The 26,195-nt window shown below is 35.5% G+C and overlaps 1 protein-coding gene across 1 annotated transcript in view; it reads left to right on the top strand.

The window, feature by feature from the left end:
* cwc27 (CWC27 spliceosome associated cyclophilin) overlaps window positions 1–26,195 on the top strand; it is a 68,017-nt gene that overhangs the window by 9,118 nt on the left and 32,704 nt on the right. The window lies entirely within an intron of this gene.

Genomic DNA, 26,195 nt, shown 5'->3' on the forward strand with positions numbered 1-26,195 from the left:
TCCCAATGAATCAGGGTAATTAGGATGCTTTAGAACAGCTTGGACTATTTGGAATGGTATAGAACTTTGGATTTTCCCATACACTGTGACAGTTTGCAAAGGGTATGAATAATTTTGGACATGCCACTTTTTGTTCAAATGTAAGTAAAAGCTGAGAAAATTTTTTTTCCACAATGATGCCTCTTGTACATTATCTTATTATCTTATTATAGAAGCCTGTGTAATTTCCGTAAAAAACAAAAAACAAAAAAACTTGCTGGTTGAATAAAAATAACTTTAAGTCAGAATTTGCCAGGGGTGTGAATAATTTCAGGCTTGACTGTATAAAAACCAAGCAACCATCAAGGTATAGCATTAACTATAAACCTCTGCCAAACATCTCTATGGTGAGCCTGAACTAGTCCCTTGTTTACTAGCACCAGTTTTCTGTTTTTTCTTTTTCTTTTGAAACAACTCTGTACATCAGGGATCCCCAATTTTGCTTCTGGACAGTTTAGCTCCAACACACTTCATCCAGCTAATCAAGTTGTTTCAGAGTGCCAAATAATTTCAGGCAGGTGTGTTGGAGCCAGTTGGAGCTGATCTCTGCAGGATGTTGGTTCACTCCTGCTGTACATAAAGTGGATAGTGCAGTTAAAGTGGTGTCCAGCAGAAGGCACTGTTGCTCTATTATGTTCAGACACACTTTCTCTCCAGGGATGGGGATGAGTTCCTTTGGCATTAGTGTCACAAAATGTTTTATGTGTTCTTTGTGTTCCTCTGAACTGGGCTGCATCCTTACACCCCTGCCTTTTAATTTTTTTTCTTATTCCAGGTTAATATGACAGCTTTAAGTTAGCTAACACTTTTTGATATTTCTGCTTGTTACATAAATGTAACTTTTATTGATGTTTTATAAGGTTAATGTTTTTGACCGGTAAATAAGAACCTGATTGGTGGATACAACACAATTCTTTAAAACACTCATTATCAATACATGCCTTGAAATAATCTTTCTTCAGACAGCATTGTGTCTTGCAACCTGAATTTTGCATATTACTTGGCTTGCTTGTACTTCAGTGATATTACACATGACCTAAGTGTAGTGTTTTTCTAGATTATGATTTACATGCATTTTTACCAAATTGACTTAACATACAAGATGATTAAAACATTTTATTAATTCACAAGTAATCCGCATGACTCCAGTCCATCAATTAATTTCTTGTGAAGCTGATTGTAAGAAACTAATTCATCATTAAGGTGTTTTTTTACTTCAAACCGTTGTTAAAATGGTCCATAATCCATAATTTTGCTTCCTTCAGCAAAAAAGACATCTCATCCGAAATCAGGAGAAAAACACACTATATTGCCAAAAGTATTGGGACACCCCCTTCTAATGAACAGGTTTGACTACATTAGTAGTGCATGAGTACAAATCTTGTTTAAGCATATAATGATATTCTAGGGAATTGTGTGCTTTTAATTTTATAGCAACAGTTTGAACAGGACCCTTTTCTATTCTAACATGACAGTGCCTCTGTGTATAAGGCAAGGTTCAAAAAGAAATGATTGATTCAGTCAGTGTGGAAGAACTTGACTGGTCTGCAGAAAGCAAAGTCCTAATATTATCAAAACGCCTCTGGTGTGACTTTAAATGCAGATCCTGAGCCAAAAACTCATTACCAAACACGAATGACTTGTACATACACTATGTGGACAAAAGTATTGGGACACCCCCTTTTTCAGAACAGAAAAACGCACTTCCAAAACTGTGGCAACAAAGATGGAAACAATTCATGTATTTATAAATTGTATTTCCATCTTTGTTTCAACTGTTTTGGAAGTGTCAAAAATGACTGTACCCATAGTTACAAAAAGGTCTGCATTTAAAGACCACCAGAGGTGTTAAACTGGGATCCACACTGACTGAATCAATCATTTCTTTTTGAACCTTGCCTTATACACAGAGGCATTGTCATGTTAGAACAGAAAAGGGTCTTGTCAAAGCTGTTGCTATCAAATTAGAAGAACACAACCCCCTAGAATATCATTATATGCTTCCACATTAGCATTTGTACCTATGGAAATTACTACAGTTGTCAAACCATTCATTAGAATGGGGTGTTCCATTACTTTTGCCAGTATAGTGTAAATACAGATTAAGCAACGTTTACAAGTAAAAACAGTTCTAAACAAATATATTTGGTGGATTTTAAGAGACAACAGGAGATGGACTCTTTTCGTTGGAGGAAGCGGTATTATAGATTTTATCCAGAAGCAAAGACCTTGAGTCACAAGTTTTTCTAAAAGTTGACACGAGAGACACTGAATAAAAAAGACATGATCAGTGCTGTAAAAAAAAGTTGACCTTGTAAAAAACAACCTACTGCAATCAGTTTGTTTAGTTAACTCAACAACTGACAACTTAAATAATTTTTTCCTTCAAATGAGTAACATGCATGCATTAAATTTGAGAAATATTGCCAAGGCAATTAAAAAGTTGTTTAACATATTGAAATGCAAGGAGCTACAAACCTTATTTAACTTTTTTGCTTGATTCGCCTCTTAAAACTTAAGGAAAACATTACCCTGGTAGACAAATAAAAGTAAAAGCCAACAGTTTCAGCGAGATGCACATATACCTCAACACACAAATCACAATAACTACAGAATTTAATTTTCTTAAAAACTAAGGGGAATGCAAAGTGAAAATACATTAAGTTCAGAATAACCGTTCAATACACAGTTGAGTTTATTGAGCATTCAGCTCACTGTGATCTCATCGGGTTGTCTGGTTGACCAGACCTCTGATTCCTGATGTTGCTAAAGACCAGTGACACCTGCAGTCAACCAGAACTGTGGCACAGTTGCTCCTCATCCTCACTGGAGCCGCTTCACTGGACACAGCCAGGTCACTCAAGGTGAAGCCCATATCTGGCTCACAAATCAAATTACTCTGCCACGCCAGGGGAAAACAGCTCCCTCCTGCCAACCTGGCAACCCCAACACTACTCCTGAGACGCGAGGCCGTATCATTTTCTGTCTTACATTAGAGAAATTAATTGTAAACATGCTTCTGGAATTTTTTTTTATATATATAAAAAGTTAAATGTCTCGGGCACTGTGGCTTTTCTTAGAGGGCTGTTGTTGACTTTGCTGTGTGCCCAAGGATGCTTCGTATCCTTGCATTTATTTTGTTAATTACAAAAACAGAGACGCTGCTCTGGGTTGGTTGGAAAATTTTAAAACCAATGAGATTGACGAATCACTAAAAAAATAGCATAGTTTTATAGTACCACTTAAAGGAATAAGCTCTTTAATTCAGTCAAGGGTCAGTTCTTTTCAGATTTAATAATGCGAATATTTTTTATGAGAAAAGTAAAACTGACTGAGGAGACTGTTCAATGTTTGGCTTTTCTAAACTGGCCACAATCATGGTGTTGCATCAAATAAGCATATTAGAATGATTTCTGAAGGACCTGCAGCACAGGAATAAAATACAAATTTTAAATGACAAATTATGCATTAAAATAAAAGTTATTTTAAATTGTCATAACATTTCACAGTATTTGTTCTCAGTAATTGTTTGTATTGTATATTTGATTAAATAAATGCAAAAAAACACAATTAAAAACATTTGAATGATAACATACAATTTCCTAACGCATGTATCTAACAATAATAATTATTATTGTAATATTATATATATATATATATTTTAATATATACAATTCTTGTGATATTAGACACCAACAAATATGGTACTGATACACTCAGTTAAGTTTATTAAAATTAGAAAAATACAGTGACATGCAAAAGTTTGGGAACCCCTTGCAGAATCTGTGAAAATATTAATTTTAACAAAATAACAGAGATCATATTGCATATTTTAAAAGATGTTTACATAAAGTCCACAAGACTATATGTACTATTAAAAAACTATTAAACACAACTATTAAAAAAGGTTCAAACATTCACTGATGCTCCAGAAGGAAAGACATTAAGAGCAGAGGTGAAAACTTTTAGAATTTTAAGGTTAAGGAAATTGTACTTACTCGGTCATCGGGGAAGCATGCAAGTATCTTCTGTTGCTTCCAAAGGACAGTACTAAATGGAAAGAAAAATAATATTTCAACAAAATAAGAAAAAATTGGACAACTTCATCCTGTTCAAAAGTTTTCACCCTCCCTGCTCTTTATTCTCACAGATTCTGCAAGAAGTTCCCAAACTTTTGCATGCCACTGTAAAAGACTTGGAATAGAGAAAACATTTAAATATCTTTTGTTGTTGACACAGAAGGATGCACATTCAAAATTCAACATTTTCACTTAGTAATACAGCTAACATTAAAACATTTCTTTTGTCCCTGGTAAATTATGCTTACAAAATTCACTTCAGAATCAAAAACGCTGTTCAACAACTTTAGATAACAGTGTTTGTTCAAATCCCTGACTCTGACCAAAACTTAATGCATCAATGTGACTGAAACTCTCAGAAGTGCCTTATTTTTGTTGCCGATTATATAGTTACATTGCTATTGCGCATTAAGTCAAATTCCCTGTAGGCGCAAACCTTCTTGAGCAAAGATTGTATCGTCTCATCTCAGGGCTTGATCATTTCACTCGCATTTGCGACTGAAAACTACTGCGTGCGATTATGAACAAATATTTAGGAGCACCATGTGTGACTGACCTGATCAGCATATTTGTGTTTGCGCTGAGGGGAGCTTCAAAGGTTTCTATGCGTTTTTACAACGTTGCGTAATGTATCAAGGACGTATCTGACGAATCCTTTCATGAACAAAGTGTAGAGAGAGTGTAAATAAGAGATTGATTGTGCAGTGTACAGAGCTTCGTTCATTATAATGGAACTTTGTGAAATTGCGATGAACTTGGATGAATGACAGCTTTTAATGATTTCTAAGGGAGTTTGTAAATGAGATTTTGATTTAATACATTAGTTAGATGAACAAGAAGTTAATATTAATTGACTTTGACTATTGCCTGATTTTTCTCTATTTCGTCATTGAAAATGGTCTGAAACAAGTCACAACTGAGCCAATGCACATCTCCATTCAAACACAGAGTTGTTTCGTTTATGAATGAACGTGGACTTTTAAACAAATCTAGTGAGTCAATGATTCAATTTCCCATTCATAAAGACAGTCACTTGCTTTATTCCTGAATGAATCAGCCGTTCAAACTAATCAAATGAATGATATGATACAGTAGTTAAAGGGGTCATCGGATGTCCATTTTTCACAAGTTCATATGATTCTTTAGGGTCTTAATGAAAAGTCTATAATATACATTGGTAAAAATTTCTCAATAGTAGTGTAAAAAAACACCCTTTTACCTTGTCAAAATAAGCTCTGCAAAAAATCAGCTCATTCTATTGCATGCTCCTTTAAATGCAAATGAGCTGTTTGCCCTGCTCCTCTCTGTTGTGGGATGATGAGCCGTAATGTTTACTTAAGCCACGTTTAGCAGCGAAACTTGCCAACAAGCACATTATTAAGAAAGGCCATTTGCACAGATGCATTAAAAAACCTTATACTCACTTCTGCTGTGGGTGAAGCTGCATCAGAAACGATTCACACAAACATAGATGCATATGTAGATTGGGATCGGCGCATTCCTTTCGAAAATGAAAGTAACGTTATCCTCTGCATCTCAGATGTCGGGAGTAAATGAAGACTGCTATGTTCATTATTACATCCAACAACAGAACACCTCAATCGCTCAATCAGAGACATTCTTGTCTTCCCCTGCACCTAAGTCGACACAATGGCGATCGGAGTCGGACTGTTTCAGCTCGGTGAGGGCGGGTCTAAGGTAAGACACTCATGTCAATCAACTGTGTGCCGTCACACCGACAAGAAGCTGAGAATGACCAGATTTTAAAAAGGGGATATTACTTTTAAAGATTTAAAAAATACCACTGGGTGGATTTTTATCATTGTAGGGTGGTTGTGTACGCAAACTGCCAACACACATTAATGTTCAAACAGTTTTGCATCCGATGACCCCTTTAAATGAGTGACTTGCTGCCACCTACTGGCAGATTTAGGTTCATTTTTAAGTATCTTTTCAGTTAATTAAAACATTTTATATTTCTGTATTCAAAATTTGATAAATTCATGAATAAACATGAATTTATGAATTTGATTGCACTCATGCCTCCTCTGAGCCTCATTAAACGTATAAAAATACACCTACAAGCCACTTTTGTGTTCTTCTGTGCCACCTCTGTAGTACAAAATAATTTTGTTAATACTGATTTTATTTAATTGATAACTCCTTGTTCTTATTCCGTTGTTTAATTAGAAATTTTAAAAAGCTTAAAAATATAATATTTAAAAAACTTTGACATAAAAGATGACATACTTTTAATAATGTTGCCCAAAATGCCATTACAAAGGTAAAATCAAATTCCCCTGTAAATCACTTTAAGGAGTCAAATATCACACTGTAAAAATTTTTCACCAGATTTAACTGAAAAACCTAAGTTCAGCAGCTGCCTTAAAATTTCAAGTTAAATCAGCTTAAAACTACAAGTGATTTTAACTTATTACAATTAAAAAAATTGTTGATTTAACTTGAGTTGAAATGATTTAAGTTGATTTAACTTAACATTTTAAGGCAGCTGCTGAACTTAGGTTTTTAAGTTGAAGCTGGTGAAAACTTTACAGTTCGCTTCGTTTACAGTTAAGTTTCAACTTAAAAACTTAAGTTTAGCAGCCGCCTTAAAATGTTAAGTTAATCAACTTAAGTCATTTCAACTCACAAATTAAATCAGCTAATTTTTATTGTAATAAGTTAAAATGACTTAAAATTTTAAGGCAGCTGCTGAACTTAGGTTTTTAAGTTGAATCTGGTGAAAACTTTTTACAGTGTAAGTGTAGAGGCCTGCATCTTTAAAACCCATTTTTTCAAATCCTCTCTCAAGTCAGACTCATTGTCACAGTTGCATCTCTTTTCTTTCATGTGATCCTTGAAATCAGCGTGTGACCTTTGAAAACGGGGGGATTAAAGGATTCATAACCTCACCACTGACTGAGGCGCTAAAGGCGGAGAACTCTTCCCGCAAGCTGCCTTTTCTGGAAGCACACCTGCCTTATCTCACCATCGGCCGTTATGTGTCTGGATAATTTTCCGATCATAATAAACATGCTCTTTTTCTTTTTCTACATAATGAAGTAATGGCCAAACCCACTGAGTCTCACCGTTCTGATTGACAGGAAGCAAAATGCAGAAAGACTGTAGTATATTAAACATAAGCGTGGTGTTTGGCTACAAGAACTGTAACCCAACACAGTGGTTTGTCTTGGCTTGCAATCAAAGAGTTGGCTGGTAGGTAGAGTGTTGGTGCAAGACAAAGGCAGCATTGTTGCAGCCCAGAGCTCTTTCCCACTCAGGCTTACAGGAGCTTATAGGTGAAGGGAGAAGCTTTGGTTGCCAGTCACCTGGAAGGAAGCACAGGCTGTAGGACGGATCTGATGTTAGTTGGAATAAGTCTACGGGGCTCGAGCTGAAATCTAGCTCCTCGGGATCCATGTCTACTGCTTAAGATAGTATTTCATATCCTGGTTGGTTTTCCGGTATTCTTGTTAATGAAATGCTGCAATCAAACCGTATTCTTTATCTGGAAATTTATATGTGATCTTTGATATCGATAGCTTCTTCATTTTTGTCCACAGAAAGATATAAACACTTGCCGTTGGTTATATCATTGACGTAGAGGTGGCATTAATGATTAAAACAGCATGCTGATGGGAGTCCCGACATCACGACACAGTGCATATGGTAGCCGCCACTTACACTAAACCCGACAGGGCATAACTAACGATACAAAGTGCTTCCATATGGTTCTTGGATATAGCCATACGCTCTTAATATTTTCATTTAAACCTGAGTGATATACCACAGCCACAATTCAAGAGAGAATACTATGAAACCTTGGGCAAAAGTATATAAGACGTAATACTTGATATCTGAAGAAAATATATATTTGAATTTTTTTCAATAAAAAATTATTGTTATTATATTGTAAAGTATAGTTAATATGTATTTATAATATTCAATGTATAATAAAATATGATTTGCCTATATTTAAATGGTAACACTTTATAATAAGTGTCATTAGTTAACATTAGATAACATGAACTAAGAATGAACAATACTTCTACAGCACTTATTAATTAGTTATTGTTAATTTTTGCATTTTTTTTAATTAAAAAGTTGTGTTTGGTAACAAGTTAATGCACTGGGAACTAACATGAACAAACAAACTACTGTATTTTTATTAACTAACATTAACAAAAATAAATAGTGTAATAAATGTGTGTATTGTTCATTGTTCGTTCATGTTAGTTAATGCATTAACTAATGTTAACAAATGACACCTTATTGTAAAGTGTTACTATTTTAATAAACTCATCTGTAAATATGTATTTAAATCTTAAATGTTTAATATTAATACAATATGTAGTTCAGCAACATTTTCTATCATATATTAATTATATATAATTATTTTATTTTGTGTGTGTGTATATATATATATATATATATATATATATATATATATATATATATATATATATATATATATATATTAGATAATTATATAAAATATTTTTGCTTTTTTATATAATATATATTATATTCAGTTTGGATATATGTAATATTTTATTATAAAATGTAGTAAATGTTTATATTTATTATTGATTTATAAAATGATTTCTAATAAACAAAAGTTTTGTTTAAATATATTTCAACAAAAATAATGTTATTTTTTTTTGTTACGTATTAAGTGTAAATATATTTACATACATACTGTATAAACACTTGCTACAGATACTTTAAAGGTGACTTCAACATGGTGCATCTATCACTGTTGTAAAGTCAAATATTGAAAAAGTTTTCCCCCATGTTAAAGTTTTATCCAGACAGCATTTCAGGGCCAAAATGATAGACTTATCACCCTATGATATTTCAGTAGGTCTCCTGTGCTTGTGACCTCTGATCTGTGCCAGGGAAGGGCAAGACGACTTAGCATGAATTAAAAAAATTACCATTTATCCAACTATTTCCGTCTGAATCCAACAAACTCTTAAGGATAATCTTAAGTGGACTCCTGTCATTATCTGCCTTTCAAGCTCCTCTAGACCATAATGCAAGATTTTCCTGGGATTGTAGAGGTTAAACCTTCTACACAATGAAATGTCTCTTTCAGGAGAGTCCAAAAAGCAATTATGCAGCAAAGACGATGACTTTTGGGTGCAGTGTCACTGTTTCTAATTGGCCGCACCTGTCAGTTGTCGTCCATCATAATCCGACGCTGTATCAGCCTCTCAGGGAAAGGTCACCCGGATCAGTAAAGCACTGGCCCTTTTTGTGTGGAGGCCAAAAGGGATCATCTAATTCTTGGCAGCTGTGCCACAGATCTGCAGGTTTATGGATCTCCAGCCCGCTGTAGCATGTGTGCCCTGTATGGGGCAGTCTGACCGAGCGGCTCCAGACTACAGCATGAGAGGATCTTTTGACGTTCAGCCAAGCAGAGCTAAAAAATAACGGAGCATCTCTGTATTTGTTCACTGTTGTAAATTAACAAGGCCAAAATACCCATGCTGTGTTTATTACATACACAAGTATTGAAGAAGTTTTGAAAAGGGTCATGAAATATCCATTTTTCCTTCACCTTTTGAGATTAAATATTTTGATATGCTATGGAAATGATCTGAACGAACCGTTGGCTGAAAGGCACACAAAATTGTCATCAGATTGGTTGAATTCTACAGGATTTTTTAGGAGACGTGTGTTTCTTTGTTTACTACAAAGATGCCAAGACGCCAAACACCCTAATGAAAAAAGAAAGACAACATGTTTACACCTGTGACAATGAGATTTTCATGCTGGATTTTCAAAAGTATGTGAAGAATGATAAGTTTGCAGCATAGACTCTTTAAAATACATTTAGGAGCTTTACACACCAGTCTGTTATTGTAAGGACATTTCCACACCCCAAACATGACGGCACAAAACGAAACGTGATTGGTTGCTTTACCTGTCAGTCATATGGCCTCTTGGGTGGGCCTTGACCCTTTAAAGCTGCCAAGGTTCCCTGACCTTCGGCCGTTAGTCTGAAGACTAGATCTGAAATAGCATTTATTAAAACTAAGCTGCAAAATTAGGAATTCTGAACAATTTTGTTACCTCTAACATATGAATATATAAACACATGACCGTACACATTTACACATCAGTGATTCGAGAAACTTTCTATTGTTTTTGAACACCAGAAGAATTAACAAGAATATGCTTGAAAGTATTATGTCTTATGCTGTTCTGGTGTGTAGCACCATATTTATAATGAGACACTGTTTTCAAAGAAGCTACGTTTTCCACTTAAATAAAAGCTCAACTACGGTTTCTGTCAAAATAAAAGCTCATAGATTTATCTCTTGCAAGCAAGGACTAAAATTAACAGACAATCACAAAGAAAATACTGTACATGCAGTGCAAGCTTACTGTTTATTCAATATAAATATAAATATTGGGGTGGGGGTTTATATGAATGTATTTTTGAAGAAAATTGTTATCAGAGAAGTTTGATGTTTTTTTTCCCCCTGCTGTCAGAGATGAAATTTTTTCAAAAAGAGGCGCTTGGTGATTATTTATGTAATCCCTTGTCAGTTATGTCTTAAATGATCATGAACAGTCAAGAATGAAAATACGTGTACCAGTATATTGGATCTGTGTGGCTCTTAAAGCGGCAACAAATAGTATTCCTTCTGCCGTCTCTGTGCTTCATATTAATAAAACTTAAAAATACAAAGAGAAAAACCAGTCACTGTTCTTGAATAAAGAACGTTTGTAGATTTAATAATAAAAAAAAAAAAACATGTTTAACTCTTACAGTGAAGTAAGTCAAATAATTATATTCAATTTCTGTAGTAAGCTGTTAGACAACTTTACTCTGATAGGACACGTACATCTCGGAGACATCTTTTGAACGTCTGCATTTACATCTGCAAGACATAGTTTGCTCATCTGCAATACTTCTATTGGACGTTTCCTATCAGATATCAAATAGATGTCTATTATAGATGTCTTTAAGATGTATATGAATTTTACCAGTGTTAATTTTGACAGCAAATTTTGATTTAGTTTTAGTTATAGTCTTTTGACTAAAATGCAATTTAGTTTTAGTCATATTTTAGTCATCTGAATTGTTTTTGGTTTTAGTCGACTAAATATCATAAGATTTTAGTCGACTAAATCTACAATAGATTTAGTCGGCTAAAATCGAATGGGTTTAGATACAGTGTATAATGCATTTATTAAACATGAAGGGTTCATATTAAGGTTTTATCATGATAGACACAGATTTAACTGCTGTGATATGCAACATGCTTTTAAATTAAAATGAAATGAAACCACTTCTCATAAAGAAACAAGAACAAATTATGCATTCTTTATAACAACTTGTTTACCACATTCTTCATTCTTTCAAGCAGACATTTATTTATATAAATAAATTTAGATTAATCTTTATTAGGACTACTAAAGTGACTCAGTCAAGAGCAATGAGTGATTTTCTGTCTTTCTGTTGTTGTTTGATTAACATCAATGCCACAGACAGCAACTAAATTATGCTGTGGTCCCTTTAAAACCGAACGCACAGATTCAATGTACCGTCTGATAGCCTCCCAATTGTTTACGTTCACCTAAGATGTAACCGACTGTGTTTATGTGAATACTCATCAACACGGGTAATTCAACATCATTTTTTGTGTATTTCTCCTTTCAAGAGATGCGAAACTTACTCGTGCTGTGTGAGAGGTGCTCAGAAAACCGGACCAAATTAAGTTCTCTTTTGCGTCGTCAAATTTATCCATATGTCTGCTCTTCTCTTACTCTCAGATGTTGATATTTTTAATGTTTTATGAGATGTGCAACAGAGGTATGCCAGCTTGTTTATGATCTATCCCACAGGATAGATCAATAGGCTATGATACATTTCAAATACAGATCCGGCCATTAAAAATGCGTCTATTTTCACGCGGCAGCCTGCAATTCGGCACGCGTGGTCACGGATCCCCCTGCAGGAGCTTTTTCTGATTTTTTTTAAAACATTGTTGCGCTTCATATAATATCTACCAGGTGGCGCAAGGAACGACATTCTGTAGCCAAACACCATGGCCAGCTCTAGGGGGCGTTAGTCACAAATACCATTGTTAACAATAGTTCAATGATTCCTCTTTCCTGAAATTATGGTTCAAACGAATAGCAAAAAACATATTCATAAGCAGGTGCAGTTGTATTGTTATTTTCTGTTCCTTTTTTTCCCTGATGAACATTTATTTGACTGCATTGGAAATAGAAATGTTAATTTCGGTTATTTTATTTTTCGCAACCGACAACTGACGTCGTTAAGTTATTTATCAACCGACAAGATTGTTAAATTACAATTAAATTTAAATTGATACGTGGCTGTGACACATTAAAAACAGCTAAATTCGTTTTCAGGGATTAATTGTACACAATCAAATTGTGCATAATCAAATTAATTGTACATAATCAAATTAATTGTACATAATCAAAGCTTTAATGGCATGTCAGCATTTATCATTTAGATTCAGAATGTTAAGAGATCGAAATGAAGGGAAAAATAACGAATATAAATGAATAATACAATTATTACGGAAAAAAAGAGGATCAGTTAATGGATAAGACTGTGGGATGCATAAAATGTTTCTTGCAGGGCTATTTAATTTGAAGTACTTTATGTAATATTTATTCATGATAAACTTTTGAATGCTGTCTACATCGCGCACAGACAGCATTCGCATATACAGCATTGCCTATTGTTAATATAATAACTTAATATTGTATTAATTTCTATAACAATTAATATAATCATTTCTTAACTCAAAATAAAATATTAATAAATCTATCTCTGATAATCCTGGGTTATGGTCACGCAGGTTTGTTTATGCATTAAACTCGTGGCCACGAGAAATGGATCTCGTTCCCTCATCATTGGATCTCGTGGCCACAACATAATATGACGTTCCCACGAGTTAATATGTCGTGGCCACGACAAACATAAGTGAACCGAATGTGTCCCCTCCAGGTCACCATACAAAGAGTCTTTTAGCTTGCAGCAATGTTTGCTGCCGCTTCAGTTCAGTGCGTTACATGACTGCCCCCTATTGATCATGTCTTTCCTGTGTCAATGTATTTTCTGTAATCCCTCGTAATACACCGGTGTCACGCGAGACCACTTTCCTTCCCACGCGCATTTTAAATGGCCAGATCTGTATGTACACTTCTAACCTCCTTACCGTGCAGCAGATTCGTTCTGAATGAAACTCTTCCGAAATCGTCCCTCCCTAACCTTTTCGTCTCGTTTTTATCCGTTGACGAAAATGTCAATAGATTTTTATCATAGTTTTTGTCATTCAAAACGAGTTTTCGTTTCGTCATCATCTCGTTTTCGTCAGTGGAAAAATGTCGTGGACGAAAATTATGACACAAATTATTCGTCAACGAAATTAACACTGCATCTTACAGACGTCTAACAGACGTTTGAACACAGCAGACGCTTTCCAGATCAAAAGATCTTTAAAGGGGTCATCGGATGCCCATTTTCCACAAGTTGATATGATTCTTTAGGGTCTTAATGAGAAGTCTATAACCCACCTTGGTTAAAATTTCTCAATGGTAGTGTAAAAAAAGACTCTTTTTACTTAAAATCAGCCCTTTTTAGAGCAAGCTATTCTGTTGCATGTTCCTTTAAATGCTAATGAGCTCTGCTCGCCCCGCCCCTCTCTGCCGTGGGATGACGAGCCGTAATGTTTACTTTAGTCGCGTTTAGCTGCGAAACTTGCTAACCAACACATTATTAAGAAAGGTCATTTGCAAAGATGCATAAAAAACCCTTATACTCACTTCTGCTGTGGGTGAAGCTGCATCACAAATGATTCGCACAAACATAGACGCATATGTAGATCGGGATCAGCGCTTTCCTTTTAAAAACGAAACTAACGTTAATCCTCTGCATCTTCAACGGCTCAGATGTCAGGAGTAAATGAAGACTGCTATGTTCATTATTACATCCAACAACAGAACACCTCAATCGCTCAATCAGAGACATTCTTGTCTTCCCCTGCACCTGAGTCACACAATGGAGATTGGAATCGGACTATGGTAAGGCGGTCATGTCAATCAACTATCGTGGGAGTGGCTACCTGATTTTAAAAAGGGGATATTACTTTCAAAGATTAAAAAAATACCACTGGGTGGATTTTTATCATTGTAGGGGGTTTGTGTACACAAACTGCCAACACAAATTAATGTTAAACAACATGTAAAAGTGAGTTTTGCATCCAATGACCCCTGCAAAACATTTTGCAGACGCACATGTGCTATCTGGATTATGACTTAGGTTAGACTCATAATATTGACCAAAATAATCATGATTATAATTTTTGCCATAATCGTGCAGCCCCACTTGTGGTGATACATGCGTTTTTGTGGTTTGGAGATTTAGTTGTGGTAAAATTAGTTCATTTGTGAGCATACGTATGGTTGAAGGATGCAGTATATACGCAGCATCTGTGTTATGGTATTTCTGCTGCTTACGTCATATGTTTATGCACCACTTGACTCATTAATATTTATTACAGCACTCTCAGATATTCAGATATTCAGTCTGCTTTTCAAAAATATAAGTAGACCTCACATTTGAGTCAGAAGGAGACCTGGAAAACGAATATTCTTCACCGTCCTCCTTGAAACGTGATATCGTATGATTATTATACACCGAATCTGCTTTAACAATCTGCTTCAAGACCTTGAAGACATTTGCCCTCTCCACGCAACACTGAGATTATACTGCTTGATTATAAAACTCTGAACCGTGTGTAAAAGTCAAAATCAGCACGAGTGGAACTCGAGGAACAGTATTTCCACTCCTGCAAAGTGCGAGGAGCCACTCTGCGTCCGTTTTGGAAAAACAGATCAAAAACGTCCCGCTCACGAGAGGTTTGTTGGACTGCGACGGCAGGCTGGCGGAGGGGCGAGGGTTAAATGTTGAAGTCTCGATTCATGAGAAGGATTGGTCGGTGGCCAGTCACTTTGTGTGCTTTCTTTATGAAAAGTAAATCATCCAGAGCTCCCCGGGTTTCGCTTATTTGAATTGTCTGAATGAGCGACAATCGCTGGCTGGTCTGGAGAGCCGTGAGTGACGACAAAGTCTTTCCTCCACTCATCAAACTTTAAATGTGTGCGTCAGGTCTCGTCCAGCACTTCATCACCGAAGCCTCTCTCCCGTCTGATTTGTGAAATGACGGTCTCTTCCCCGCTGGCGGCCCGAGAGGGTATGGTGAATGGCTGTCATTGTGTTGGCTGAGGGGGGATGTCTGTGCCCCCTGGCTGATGAGGCCACAAGACAGTGGGCACACTTTGGCTCCTCTTCAAAGCGCTCACTCGTTAATAAACTCTCATCCCCTCCTCCTTTTATCACAAGGACACTTTATCACACTGTTCTTTTCTTTTCTTGAGTTAACAAATGGCTTTTTATCTCACGCTGCTGTCGAACAAGGGCATATCTCACAGCTCTGCTATTTTAAACAGCCCATCACACTTCAGCGCAGTGCTCTTTATTAATAGCTTTGCTATTCGAGCAAATTGCCTAATTTTCGAAATGTCAGGATCACAATTACTTTAATCTGTTTATAGAAATGGCTTTCTACAGATGGTTGGCTGCTGTTTTGTGTGTTTTTACTCAGTTGGAACTATTTAATTGTTTTTGTACTTGTAGGTTGAGAACATTTTCTTGATGCACAAAAGAAATTTTAATTATTTCATTAAATCAAATTTGGTGACTCAGGCTCGAAAGATACTCACATAAACGCTTCTAGCTGCACAAACTCAATTTCACAACACATTGTTTTCTATTACCAAGGCAGAGAAACCGTTTTAAAATAATCTTTCTGAGAAAGTTCACATTAATGAGTATTAACACCTCTGGGGTCTTTTTTGTGGCCTTGAATAATGAGGTTTGTTCCCGCCAGAGTAACGCGAGACTGCAGGTTATGTAGACCAATTTAGAGTAGACGTCACAGTTACGTCACTTGCAGCTGCGTGCACATAGTGGTTGCAGAAAGTGGAGGTTTAGGGTAAAATCCATGGAATAAGAGGAAAAAACATGTGCCTTTTGGTGTTTTAAATCGGAATGCAAATCATTTTTATAGAATACTGTCATCAAAGACACCATTTGAAGCTAAACGCAGACGTTTCAAACAGACATACTATGGATGAAAACTGCTATGAATACTCTACTTTTAAAGCATAAATTTGATTTAAACAATTATGTCTACAAAATATACGCTGTTCATAGGGGATGTATTGTATTAGCCCTACAGTTACAGCATGAAGTAATATTTAAACCTATTACTATTAACATTTTTACATAAATTTTACATTTATTTTATCCCGCAATTCTGACTTTTTTTCTTGCAAAGGCAAGATTATATCTCCTAATTCGAACCTTATAACTCGATTTAACTCAAAAAAAGTGAGTTTTCTGCCACCAGATAGGCTTCGCCCATAAACAACGTCATCCCTGTTTCGGATCTGTCAGACTATCCTACTGTCTAACGTCAATTTCATTGAATAACAGTGCTTATCGCTGGGTGACAAGCTCTTGTAATAAGCGTAGAACATTTTGAAAATGACATCTAATCAATATAATCTATAATCTTTTTTAAATCAAACTATTTTGTACTGTAACCCTGTAATTCTCTAGCAGTAAAGGCTATCTCTCCTGGGTTTTCTGCAACCATGATGTGCGCACATCCCGAATGTTTACAAACCTATAACTGGTCTATTTAATTGCAGATTCAGGTTACGTATTCAAGTATTCAATTGTGCGTGCTTGTATACTTGAGTATGTTTCTGGTTCGTCACAAAAATGAAAATTTACTGTATAACATGGAATGTCCCGGAATTTGCCAAATTTAAAACAAATAAATCAAAAGTAGGTTGGTACACTTAAACCAAAACATAATATAGACTAGTGTTTTTGAATATTACACTGCGAAAATACTATTTAAATATGAATCCTGCATGTTCTGTATGTGTCTGTGTAAATGAATGGTGCAGACGGATGGTTTTATTTACTACACACATACTGAAGCATGACACTCGCTGTGTTTTCAGTCTCTGTCACCTTAATATATGAAGATGAGGATAAACACATCATCTCTAGAACTACTCTGAAAGTCACTTCATGAGCATTTTACCGTTTCTTTTGAGAAAACTATTGTCATATTATATACAAACAGAAACTTAAAAGTCTTTACAGCAACCAATCGAAATAAAAGTTTAACTTAAAGAGACTGTGACAGAAATATATTACCTAATGCAGTGATAGTACTACTACTAATAATAAATGAAGAGTTCAGATGCAAAACCCTCTAAAAGCCACCTCGGTCAAAAATAAGATGATGATACCAAATAAATGCTCTTGACACATAGTATACGTCCATCAAATACTTTTACTTCAAACTCACAAAAATCCTAGTCCAAGTCCAGAAGTACCAGCACTTAGGTTGAAACCTATACACAGGAGCCTGATAAAAATACTTATTTTAAAGAAAAACTTCAGATGGACTTAGAGGCTTTTGCATCTGAACTCTTCATATATTTATATTTTTAGGAGCAATTATTTACCATAATTTATTTACTAGAAAAATGTCAGTAAACAAAATAGTTTTTCTGAAAAAAAAGTAATAATAAATTATTTTTTATAAAATTGTTTAATTAGAGATGCTTTTGGTTATTAACAATGAAATGCAATGAAACCATTAAAATGGAATCCAAAAACAATTATAAAAAGCACAATTTGCTGAACATAAAACTAAATTAGACATGCTTTTTGACTAAGATTTTTTTAATTTAACCATTAAAACAGAGTCTAGAAAAAATTAAAACAGAAAAAATGGAATCCAGAAACATTTAAATGGAAAAACAAAATGAAATTTGGGAAAATAAAACTAAATTTGTGGAAAAAAATTAAACTGATTTTATTTTTACTGATGTTTAGGATAATAATTTATGTTTAAATTATTTTTCAAACGTAAAAGCAATAATAAATGTAGAGCCTTAGAAGTAGGCAGAACCTCATAATTACACTTTCTAACTGAAAGTAGATGTTTAAAATGTATATAAAACCTGGCTCCCACTTTTTTATTAGGTTGCTTAAGGGAGTAAGAGATAGGGGAAAAAGTGTAATTATAAATGTAATTCCAGATGAAATTAATACTGCTTTAAATTGTTGCAGTTTTCTGTTTAATTGAGCAAAAAATAAATAAATCATACATTTTTCCCTAATTAACAGAAGACACCCATTAAAATGTCATTTAATCTAACAATCTTGTCAGGCATATTTACAACAAAAATTAATTTCTGACATATTAAAAGATGAATTACTTTCATCCCAAATACTAATTAGTTATAATTCTACATTTTTTAAATTTGCCACTATCCTAGGTTTTGCCCTTTTGTCAGTAAGACTTTAACTGATTTGAAACACAATCAAATGTACAATGCTCCCTTATTCTTTTATGTATTTTAATATGTACAAGTCAGAATAAGCATGTTTGAATTTTTACATAAATATTGCATTACACTGAATGACAATGTAACATTATTTCAACCAGATTTTGACATTGTATTTTCCAAAAACATATTTGAAAATATAAAAGTAGACACTCAACTTACATTAATGTGCTTTCTATGGACATAAACTCACTTGTAAATTTCTTTAAATGTGGACATCTTAACTTTGACCCAAACATAGTAGTTAAGGCCACCTAATATTAAATGGTCCAAAAACTGTGTCTTGAAAGTATAGTGTGGTGATAATATGTTGTCACAAACACGGTCTATGACACTTTATTAAGTGAAGGTGGTGGAGATGGACTCCACCTAAAGAACAAAAGGATATTCTGAGGAATTTGTTGAGCCCTGAGGAGTAAATTAGCAGGTGTTCCTCTTTCTTTGCATTTTTCTCAGCTTTCTCCACTCTTACTGGCAATCTGGATGAGGGGCCCATTGTGTTGCTGTTGCCTAGGATATGCTTCTCTTGTTTGGTAAATGGTAGCATGTCCAGGCAAGCAAAATTATCACTTAGTTGGAGGTGGTTCCCTGTATGGCCTGCTCATTTCCGACCAAGGGTCAATGTAGGCCTCTAATAGATAACTCTTCACCCTTGTGGATTAGTCACGTCTTCTCTTGTTTCTAGCGGAACTGTTCATTCCAACACAATGAACGTTAAAGGAATTTTTATTCTCTCTGTACAATTCAAATGCATTTGACCAGCATGGCTCGCAAAACTACAAATTGCAACTAGTTGTTTATCTAAAGCATATGCGTGACTAGTCAATACAGATTCAGCACATTGTGATAAATAATCGACTAGTCGTGCAAGTTAGCAAAAAAAAAAAAAAAAAAAAAAACTGAACCCCACCATAAAAACACCTTAAAGGAATAGTTCTCCCAAAAATGAAAATTTGATGTGTATCTGCTTACCCCCTGGGCATCCAAGATAAAGGTGATTTTCTTTCTTCAATATAGCAGAAACAAAGATCAATTGGATCCACGGCTTTGAAAGTCAAAAAATACACAGACAAAACCAAATTCAACCCTGCGGCTCGTGACGATACATTGAGGTCTTAACACACAAAACAACCGGTCTGTGCAAGAAACTGAACAGTATTTATATAATTTTTTACCTCTTAAACCAGTGCAATGTCCAACTGTCCTGAGAGTGTTCACAACAGCCGGCGTCCTAACTAGCCACGACTGCGACACGCAAAATTTCTATTTCAGAAACGGTTTCTATTTCTGCAAAGTTGTTGCTGGAACAACAACACAAACTATGACCGTTATAATCTCAGGTACTGATTATGTGCTTTTTTTCAATGTTAAAAGTGTCTAATGTGAGTTTGAATATCATTTTGCGTGACATTTAAAGCCATGTTGAAAACAACAACAGTGTATCTCAGATGTTGAAAATAAATGTAAGCAAACATATGTTAAAACAGAGAACCAACAAGTGTTTTCCATGACAATTTTCCCTCTTCACTAAGTTTTGTCAATTGTTTTGTTTATTGGTCTAATTCTTGCATCGGGTTTGTCTTTCTAATTAACCTTACATTGGGTTAGTCACTCAATTAATATACCCGGCTTCCTTCTCACCCTTCTGAATTATGTTGCATTGATGAAGAGTTATCACAAACTAAACTAAGACTGATTAGTTGTGCTATCTTACAATACATAGTAAGTGTAAGTTAAAGTGTTGCCTTTGTAACCAGTTCAACCAGTTAAAACGTGAAGTGACTTCAAAAGGTCTTAAAAAGGTATTAAATTTAAATCCATGATTCTTGTATATACCCTGGAGTAACAGCTCACTACCAGTTACAAACGACACTGTAACAGTCTGTCACAGGCAATTAGTGGCATTTTTCATCAAGTCATTTTCTTAAATTTTCATTCGACTATGTTCTGGGCTGCCATCTAGTGGCGAAAATGTTTTCTGGGCTGATGCTAAACTTACTTGCCGACCCCTGCCATTCACAGTGCAGAGATTGTGGGTACTACAGCTACTCAAAATGACAATTATTTGTGCTTATCCTGATTGTTACAACTGATTAAAAACTAAAAGATTACGTTTGCTTGCGGAAGTGTTGACTGTTTACCAACTCCCAACTTTGACGCGTCACTCGCCGGCTGTTGTGAACGCGTTTAGGACAGTTTGACATTACAGTGGATTAGAGGTAAAAACTAATATAAATACTGTTCAGTTTCTTGCACAGTCTGATTTTTTTGTGTGTTAAGACCTTAATGTATAGTCACGAGCCTCAAGATTTAATTTGGTTTTGTCTGTGTACAGTCGTGGCCAAAAGTTTTGAGAATGACACAAATATTAGTTTTCACAAAGTTTGCTGCTCAACTGCTTTTAGATCTTTGTTTCTGTTGTTTCTGTGATGTACTGAAATATAATTACAAGCGCTTCATACGTTTCAAAGGCTTTTATTGACAATTACATGACATTTATGCAAAGAGTCAGTATTTGCAGTGTTGGCCCTTCTTTTTCAGGACCTCTGCAATTCGACTGGGCATGCTCTCAATCAACTTCTGGGCCAAATCCTGACTGATTGCAACCCATTCTTTCATAATCACTTCTTGGAGTTTGTCAGAATTAGTGGGTTTTTGTTTGTCCACCCGCATCTTGAGGATTGACCATAAGTTCTCAATGGGATTAAGATCTGGGGAGTTTCCAGGCCATGGACCCAAAATTTCAACGTTTTGGTCCCCGAGCCACTTAGTTATCACTTTTGCCTTATGGCACGGTGCTCCATCGTGTTGGAAAATGCATTGTTCTTCACCAAACTGTTGTTGGATTGTTGGAAGAAGTTGCTGTTGGAGGGTGTTTTGGTACCATTCTTTATTCATGGCTGTGTTTTTGGGCAAAATTGTGAGTGAGCCCACTCCCTTGGATGAGAAGCAACCCCACACATGAATGGTCTCAGGATGCTTTACTGTTGGCATGACACAGGACTGATGGTAGCGCTCACCTTTTCTTCTCCGGACAAGCCTTTTTCCAGATGCCCCAAACAATCGGAAAGAGGCTTCATCGGAGAATATGACTTTGCCCCAGTCCTCAGCAGTCCATTCGCCATACTTTTTGCAGAAGATCAATCTGTCCCTGATGTTTTTTTTGGAGAGAAGTGGCTTCTTTGCTGCCCTTCTTGACACCAGGCCATCTTCCAAAAGTCTTGGCCTCACTGTGCGTTCAGATGCGCTCACACCTGCCTGCTTTCATTCCTGAGCAAGCTCTGCACTGGTGGCACTCTGATCCCGCAGCTGAATCCTCTTTAGGAGACGATCCTGGCGCTTACTGGACTTTCTTGGATGCCCTGAAGCCTTCTTAACAATGCAGTGAAAAGTTTTTTTCGGGAAGTTAATTTTCATGGCAAAGAAGGACTATGCAATTCATCTGATCACTCTTCATAACATTCTGGAGTATATGCAAATTGCTATTATAAAAACTTCAGCAGCAACTTTTCCAATTTCCAATATTTATGTAATTCTCAAAACTTTTGGCCACGACTGTATGTTTGTTTGACTCTCAAACTGTGGGTCCCATTGACTGCCATTATATGACTGACAGACTGAAACGGTTTGAGTTAAAAATCTTCGTTTGTGTTCTACTAAAGAAACAGAGTCACCTACATCTGCCCTGGGGGTAGGCAGATAAACATCACATTTTCATTTTGGGTGAACTAAATTCTTTTGACATCAATAAGCACCTCAACCAACCAAGATGACCTGACCTGCACCCTAACTTTGTCACCTTAATGCTTCTTCTATAAACCAGCAAACCATGTGCAGGAAATGAGATTGTCAGCTTTAACCATGACAGAAGTCTCTGTAATCATGTGTCTACCAAGATCTCCAGCAGTGGAACACCATTGAGAGGCTCTGCTGAAAAGGTGATGCACTCTTTTCAAGATTGGAGACCCGTAGAGAACAAACAAATACCAGTTTCAGCCCCTTTACCTGAGTGTGCAAACAGTGTGGACACCAAGAAGAGGTCCTCTACAGCCTCTAGAACGCCCTTGATGCCTTGTATTTGTTCCTTGAGAACTTAGAAACTAGGAACCTGGAGGCTGGGGATCCAAGGTTCAGCAGGAGTAACAGAAGAGAGCTGCCTAAGAGAATGTGTGTCAGCTGAGAGGAGCAGATGGATGAAACAAAGGCAGTCATTGTTACGGGTTTGAATGGCTCACGTGTTCTTGGGCTGGAGGCCCAGACTCTGCAGCTTACCTGTGCTTTGTAGCCATGTAAGATCCTGGCATCAAAACATAGTTGTCAAGTCCTATGAAAATATTATTATACCCCAATAGAAGATGCTGTGTTGGGAGCTGCCAGAAGACTGTGTTCTCTGAAAGGCAGATGTGGGTGGGGGCACTGTTTGCACATGGAAGCAACTTCCTCTCACAGACTCGCTTGGCAGTTTATCTACGAGGACCTCACACCTTGGAAGTGTGTGTCTGCCTGGGCCTGTCCTTATCAGCTGTCCTGTGACATCTGCATTTATTGTTTGAACAAGAGCACTGAAGATTTATTTTTGTGTGGTTTAGATTACCTCAGATTTAAGATTGGTTTATATAAATTCGAGTGTCACTTGCGCAGTGGGACAGCAGTAATGGGACTTTTTCTGGAAGCTAATATGGAGCAGAAATCAGGAAGATGATCTTAAAGTAGCTGCATTGTGGATTCAAACCAATAATCCCCAAGGAGCAGCTACACTTAAAAATAAAGGCTCCAAAAGGATGTTTTTGCAGTGATGCCATGGAAGAACAATTCAGTGAACAGCTCTTAAAAGAACCATTTTGAAGACATTTTTTCGACTGTAAAGGACATTTTTTTTTTTTTGCATTTGAAAGGTTCCATGGATGTTCAAGGTTCTTTATGGAACATTCAAAACCAATAAAGAACCTTTATTTTTAAGAGTGCAGTGGTAAAATTCTTTGCTCCAAGGCAAAATAGTAGTTCATTGGTTGACCCCCATGCAGTTTAAACAAGCAAACTATTTTATATCTGCTGAGATCTTTTGAAGCAATAGTTTACTCAACCCCATGACATTTCAAACCTGCATGAAGTTTGTTCTTCCATGCAACACACTGTAAAAGGAGATGTTTAGCAAAATGTTCATGTTGTGACAGTCTTCCCCACCACTTCATATCTGATTAGCATATTTAAAATGGTGCATTGTGTTTAGTAACAAGACATGTAGGAAAACTGTCAAGGCTACTCTTTGTGGGTGAGCTGTTAGGTCTATCTCAAACTTCATTTGCAAGGGCCAGATTCACAAAACATTCTTAAGACTGAAATTCTTCGTAAATCCATTTTGTTTCTTATTTTCAAACTTAAGAATATTTTGTACTCCCAAAAACATGTCTATAGAATGTTCTTATCTCTTAAGATTGTCATAAAGACTAAACTTTTCTTAACCTCTGAACCTCCCCCAATCCCCCTCCCGAACATCAGATATGAAAATGCACTGTTCAAACTTAAATTGTTGAAATGCATGAATGCTTTGAAAGCCAAACCTCTTTGGAAAAGAGACAAGGTTGGTCTCTTTTTAAAAATGACAAATTGTTGCTAAAGTGAAATCCTTTTAAAAAATGAAAGTATATAAAAAGTAATAAAAGTTTAAGTTTACTGTAAAGAAAATTTGCTGTACTAAAAAGTTTTGATTTTATTTAAAAAAATATATTTTACAGAATTTTACAGAAGTAATCTAAAGTGACAAAATAATTGATAATGTAAACAGTGATTAGTGATAATTATGCTGGGTAACAGTAACAGCTATACAAAAACAACAGTAACAAAAACTATTTAAATAGGGAACTTGTTTTTAATTTTATAATTACAACAGTTTTTGGTAACATTCAGAGTGACTCTGAGTGCTAGTAGTAAGTAAATAAAATTATTTACAGGTAAAGATATATATAGTATGTGACTCTGGTCCACAAAACCAGTCATAAGGGTCAGTTTTTTGAAATTGAGATTTATACATCATATGAAAGCTGAATTGATAAGCTTTGATGTATGTTTTTTAGGATAGGGCAGTGTTTGCCAAGATACAACTATTTGAAAATCTGGAATCTGAGGGTGCAAAAAAATGTAAAGTTGTCCAAGTGAAGTTCTTAGCAATACATATTACTTATCAAAACTTGATTTTTGATTAGTAATATGTATTGCTCAAAACTTCATTTGGACAATTTTACATCTTTACCTAATATCCTTATGATTTTTAACATAAAAGAAAAATCGATAATTTTGACCCATACAATGTATTTTTGGCTATTGCTACAAATGACTGGTTTTGCAGCTGAATATCAACACAATTGCAATATGACACTGATTTTATACAATAGTCAATAAACAAGAAGTTAAAATTTAAGACATTTTAGACACAATATTGACTGTTTTTGCTCAGTTTCCCTGACGAAAATAGTTTCAAGCCACAGCAGAACTGTTTTGTGTCTCTGAGCAGCACAGCGGTGTTTCGTTACTCAGTGAATCCACGTTTTTGAACAAATCAGGTGAGTCAATGATTCAGAAACCCATTCATAAAAGACAGTCATTTGTCTTGTTTCTGAATGAATCTGCCATTTCGGTGAATGAATGACTAAATGACTCACAAGCCAGGTTTCCATCCAAAGTTGCGATTTTAACTTATGCACAAAATTGGAATGTCGCATAAAACAGTTGCAAGTAAGCTCCATTTCAATCCAACGAGTCGAAAAGAAAAAAATCGCCAGTTCCTGATAAACTGGCACTATATATCACTAATAAAGTAGGAGAAGCCACTGAATATAATAATTTTCATATATGGTTTTGCCATCCAGTAGCACAAAGTCACATGATTTTTTATGCGTACGGAGGAATTTATTCGGCAAATGCATTTCTATCTTCCATATTCCATATTTTTTGCGAATTAAAGAATTTTTATTTGAAATGTGGCTTTTCCGTCACTCGTTTCTGATGCGATACTTCAAAATGCACATAAAAACAGGGTGATGGAAACGTAGCTACAGTCATTTGCCACCACCTACTGATTGTTTGGTTTCGTATATAAAAGTATCATTGCATTTTACCCAACATTTCTTAGTTGTATGTTTAAAAAATATTTAAAACATTAATCTAATCAAATTATTTATGCATTTGAAATTTTGCAGTGTAAATGCATTTACAGAGAATATCTGTCACTTAGTCCAGATTGGGTGAAGTGTGTTGTTTAATACATTTTTATTATGTAAATATATCCATGTATTTTTTTTGCATTGAAAAAAAAGTATAGATTTTTGTTTATATATGCTGTCATTTATATCGGCCAAGAAAATTGCAATTGGTGATCTCTAAAAATAAACCAATAAAATGACCTAACAAGCTGAACCCAGCATTTGGGTTAAAAAGAATAACCCATCATTTTTTAGAATGTAGGAAAATTAGAAAGTTTATCAAACTGCTTAAATTTCTTAAGGTTTTCAAAATGAGGCCTCAGGTCAAAACTGGGCCAAATTACTTTCGTATTCACTTTGAACAGCTATGAAGTCTACATTGAGA

Source organism: Garra rufa, chromosome 23, assembly GCF_049309525.1.
Source record: "Garra rufa chromosome 23, GarRuf1.0, whole genome shotgun sequence".
Taxonomy (NCBI): Eukaryota; Metazoa; Chordata; class Actinopteri; order Cypriniformes; family Cyprinidae; genus Garra; species Garra rufa.